Raw genomic sequence first — 5,374 nt, 5'->3', positions numbered from 1 at the left:
CGAAGTTAATTTATTACCGGGGTTCTTCGATAAAGAAAAAAAATGAGCCTGAGAGCGGCCCTTCTCTAAGAAAGTTGCGAGCCCCCAATGTTAGGGTTGGTTTTCGAGGAAGGCAGTCTTTAGAATAAAGGAAAATGGTGACGGGTGGTTCAATCAATCCTTCCAATTCATGAAGAAATTTACCTACCAAAGAGAAAGAGACTCCCCCGTTTAAGAATCTTCTTCTGCAAGATACTTTGACCTTGCGTCCGCATCTGAGTTAGCGTTCATGTCAAGCTCACTAGAATCTAGTTTTTCCTTCCTTATTGGTCTGGTCAAATATAAAAAATAGAGGTCCCATTGAGAAAGAGTTCGTATTCCAAAAAAGTACTTCACAAAGGAAGCGTAGGAGCAGTTAAAGCTGGAAGGAGAGTGAGAGCAATAAAAAAGCAGCAGTACCAGCAAGTTAGTTCAACTAGATCAGTCAGAGGTAGTTGGTAAGCTATCGTTGTACCTGGCTCTTATCTTTATCTTGCCATTGAGTCCTTTATGTGTACAAAAACAAAAGAAGAGCCAAAAAATCAAACCATTTGCTTTGCCTGGTATTCCTAAAGTTAAGTACTTAATTAAGTTCAATGAAAGTGAATCCAAGCACTCTCCTGATGGCAGAATAGCTATAGAAGCTCTCTCTCGCTTTGCACATCTGAAGGAATAAGCTCCTTTCCTGGACACGACTTTCCAAAGCTAGCATGAGTTCACTTTTTTTTAGTAAAGTAAAAAAACTAGCCCCTATTGGTGCGAAAGATGAGTACAAGCAATTTTGACATAGCGTTTTAGTCTGACTCCATGTGTTGAAAATCACCCTATTTATTCCCAATCATGCGTAAAGATGTCGATGGAAGCAAACTTTTCGCATGAGCCCGATAGCCTACTCGATTTTTGATGTATGCGATTTTTAAAACTGAGAATACAACTCTTCTGATGTACATGACGCATTGAATCAGATCACGCTTAACTCACCGCTTTAGTAATTCCTCACATTGCACATCCTAGTGTAGAGTTGTTGGCCCTTATCTCTATTAGCACTGAATGAGAAAGAGTGGTGCACCCCTTTCTTATATCTCAATGACATTGGCCTGCTCGCAGCAGTTTTACCTAAATACTGGTTGAACCAATTCTGGGCAAATACTGAGTTTATAATCGACTCTAGACGAGGAAAGCCATAACTTCCCGTTTATTTCCTTGTTTCTTTCACCCTTTTGCTGTTCATTCCCTCACCGCTACAAGAGGTTTCTTACCTTTCACTACCACCGATCGCTCTAACCGAATAGTCTGAATCGTGTAAGCTGCACCATCTCATGGTCTGTTCACTATGCAACTCGATTGCTCTCATGTTATTCCAGTGCACCCTCGCCTTCGACTTGCCGTCTTTGAGCAAGCTTACTACCACACAGAACTACACACACAACCAGTTGAACAAGTAGCCTTAGTGAAAGCCTCATCAGACCTAAGACTTGGCGAACTAAGACCTTTAACTTTCTTTACATTTTTTATTTCCTTCGTTTGATGCTACACAAAAATCCCCAGAACACACGACATCATACCTCATACCAACCTTAACTTCACACTTCCGCTCCAACAGCGGATTTTGCTCCTTTGACCTTTACTCCCATCCTGCCAAGCAAGCTGAGGTTGCCAGCGCATTGTATCTAACCATACTTTGGCAAATCGATACAAGTAACTAAAGATCTCGCATCTGACATCCCCGGCCCAATGGTTAGGCAAGACTACGGCGCCTGGGTTAAAATCCCGTTTACCAAACAAGACGTCGAGAGGCTTTCTCTTCCATTCCCCTCCGGCAGCTAAAGTGATAGCGGTTGTGGCATCCGTGTGGAAGAGGTTAAGCTTTCGGCAACACCTTTTTCATCTTTTTAAGGATGAATACTTGTGTTGGGTCCTGCAGACCAATATGGCCTCAGATCAAAACCTAAATGTGCCAGGGGTTGATCGATCATATAAGCCAGCCAAGGCAATTAATAAGGATAAAGGAATTTGAGCGCTTATGGTAGCTAATAACTCAGCCACCTTCTATTTTTATTCATTAGTGTCGTCACCCCGAAAGTCTCTATCATTTTCTTTGTCTGTTAAGCCTCACAACATTGGGACTTCCTAAATAAAATTGCAATTGCAGTTTATCAACCACTCACGATGACAACCGAGATTTTCGACTTAGCTCCCACAGGTCATCCACCCGGGGCGGAAGATAACGAAAGGGAGACAAAGTCTTAACTAAATAAACATAGAATAACAAACATCAACCGTCTAACCATTCCATCCATCATATCAGTCGAGTTGATCTGATTCATTCTTATCTATAGATAACGCAAGAGTGAACTTACGACCTCACTGATGGAGAGGGATTCGAACCCTCGGTATTCCTATCAATACTTCACTTTTCAAGACCGACTCTTTCAACCGCTCAGACATCCATCCCTTCACTCTTCGCCCTCCCTATCTATCTGTGCGCTGGCAGGTAGGGGCAACTCTATGTGATTCTCTACGGTTGCTTGCGCCCCACCCCGTAAGCTTACTCTTTTGCCTGTACTGGTTAGTGAAATGTTTCCAGTAGTATGAATCGCTGTGCTTCGCTTTGTTTCTATATGATAATATACATTGTCGGTTGCTGCGCTCCCTATGAGTAATAGCAAGAAAGAGAGAGAAGAACGAATGATCCATCCTCCAAAAAAAAGAGTGATTGAGTCCGACTCAAGCGAGTAAGTGAAAGGCGTGGCAAGAGAGCGAGTTTGACTCACGAACGATCCACAAGTGAGAGACCGATCCTTTAACGGAGTACTGTTGTGAGATTGGTACTTGGTAACTCTCACGAGCAATATATGGACTAAGGTTGGCCATCACTCCCTCGCTCCTTTATGAAGGCCCACCGCTCCCCCTTTCATTAAGTACCTATCCCGGCTTGAATTTTGGGGGGAGTACTAAAGTGCCTTCATAATTGCACTAAAGGCCCAGCTTCACAGAGCAGCTCTCTCCCCAGTCCACAGCAAGATGTGGAATCTAGTGCTACTGTGTGTTCTGACTCTATTGGATCAAGTCAGATACTCAGCCTTCTACTACTACGAGAATTATGGAAACTAGCTGGAAGATCAATCTGCCAAAATAACCATGAGCAGCTACGATATTATAAGTTTCTTCCTCTTGACCGAATCTGTAACCTTCATTAGCAGACTCATTTTTAGGGGTTTACCTAGAGGTTACCAAAGAACCATGCATAGCACTGAATAGGCAGCCGCCGAATACACCAGCTACGCCTAACATGTGAAATGGATGCATAAGGATATTATGTTCCACCTAGAATACAATCATAAAGTGAAAAGTGCCAGAAATTCCAAACAAAAGGCATACCATCAGAGAAACTTCCTTGACCAATAGGGTAGATAAAAAAAAGAGCAGTAGCAGCTGCAACAAGAGCTAAATATGCAACAGCAATCCAAGGACGCATACCCAGATGGAAACTAAGTTCCCACTCAGGACCTGTATACCAAGCTACACCAAGTAAGAAGTGTAACAATTAGCTCATAAGGACCACCATTGTATAGTATAACCACTATTCTGTTTCCCATATATATCGGGTAAAAATGCAAACCTATAGCTGCAGAAGTAGGAATAATGGCACCAGAGATAATATTGTTTCCATAAAGTAGAGACCCGGAAAAGAGGTTCACGAATACCATCAATATCTACTTGAGGAGCAAAGTGATGAAAGCTATAATAAATACAGAGTTGCGGTCAATAAAAATAAGGTAGGGATCATCAAAACACCAAACCATCCAATGTAAAGACGGTTTTCAGTCTTTGGTTATCCAGTTGAAGAAGCGACCCCATAGGCTTGTACTTTCGCGTCTCTCTAAAATTGCAGTCATGATAAGATCTTGGTTAATTCAATTTTCAAAGACTCCCAAGCACACATTAAATTAACTCTTTCTATCTAGATATAGATAAGAGAAGGCTTGTTATTTAAGAGTATAACATGCCCCATATGTTAATGTTAACCAATCTCAAGTAGGGTTGTGGATCGCCCAATGTCCTTTTCTCTTGCTATCCTATCTCTTTGAGGGTCACTAGCTGAGCTGCGGGGAAGACAAGATTGCTTGAAGGTCAGGTCCATAAGACGGGATCTCAGTTCGGCATAACGGAAGAGGGGGATGCACTTTCATTTTCGAAAGGAAGGGATTCGCGGCTTTCAAAGAGGGCTTATTCTTGTCCCATGTCATTTTCTTCTGGTGTAGTAGTCGTAAGGCAAGGATGCTCCTATACTCTTTTGAATCATCTATCAGAAGAAAATCGATCTCATAGCTCTCTAGCCTCTTGCAACTCTACTACTTAGGAAGGTGGAGCAGCAGTCACCGCATGCTTCCTTCAAGTAGATACTCGATCAGATCCAATCGGCTTCTAAACGTGAGAAGGAAAAAAGTACCCCTTTCGAGTAAAAGTGTGATCATTTATACCTAAAAAGGAAAGTCCCCTCCTCTAAAAGTGCCCCTTTAGAGTAAAAGTGTGATCACTTATACTTGAGTCTGTGAAAGCATAATGAGGAAGGAAGAATGACTTCTATGAAAAGAAGAGTTTTGCCAAGATATCCGCTACCTAAGTAATTCAAAAGAGAGGTGAGGACCGCGAACATAGAAAGGTAAAAGGGATTCTGTCCTAGAATCAAAAGCATCCGGTATCTAGGGAAATCTATAACTCCCTGCTATGAAATAGTCCTTCTCGCTTGCCACCTTGTTCTACCTCCTGCGTGATCTTTTGTATCAGCCTGGTGCTCTGATCTAAGGCTTGGTCTAGGAAAAAAAGAGAAGAGTCCAATTAGGAAACTATCTTCAAAGACCCGAATGAGCCTTCTGCCCAGTCTCACCTGACCTTACTCTATAGACTTACAACGACCCGAACAACTTTCAAAGTGATTGGAATAGCAAGAAAGGGAAATAGAGGCCTTATCCCTCCCTCCCAGGATGTCGAGTAGCTTTGGATAAGGAAGCCCAAGGTCAATAGCCGGCTTGTAGTCTTATGGATCAAGGGGGTTAAGGTGTAAAGGTCAAGAGGCCCCCTACTCGAATCCATAGCAAAAGAGTCGCTATCGGACATCTTTCTTATTTGTTAGCTCTATCGATGAAAGGAAGGTCCACTCAAAGGCCTAAGAGGCTTTCCCAAGGCAAAGAAGTAACAATAGAAGGAGCTAAAATAAGATCTCATCTCTGTCAAGTTAAGATAGAACCAAGACTTGAAGTCAGAATCAATGAAAATTAGTTAGCGGATCGACTATCTCGTATATAGAAGCCCACCTGACTCACCTCTCCAATGGAACTTGAAGTCAAGCGGA

General features: G+C 42.4%; 1 pseudogene; it reads right to left on the bottom strand.

Annotated features, from left to right (window-relative positions):
* Positions 1-210: 210 nt before the first annotated feature.
* LOC120268430 lies at positions 211-3,917 on the bottom strand (annotated as a pseudogene).
* Positions 3,918-5,374: the final 1,457 nt, after the last annotated feature.

This window comes from Dioscorea cayenensis, chromosome 9 (genome assembly GCF_009730915.1).
Source record: "Dioscorea cayenensis subsp. rotundata cultivar TDr96_F1 chromosome 9, TDr96_F1_v2_PseudoChromosome.rev07_lg8_w22 25.fasta, whole genome shotgun sequence".
NCBI lineage: Eukaryota > Viridiplantae > Streptophyta > Magnoliopsida > Dioscoreales > Dioscoreaceae > Dioscorea > Dioscorea cayenensis.
Note: the sequence above shows the minus strand (reverse complement) of the source record. Positions and strands in the feature narration are given on the sequence as shown.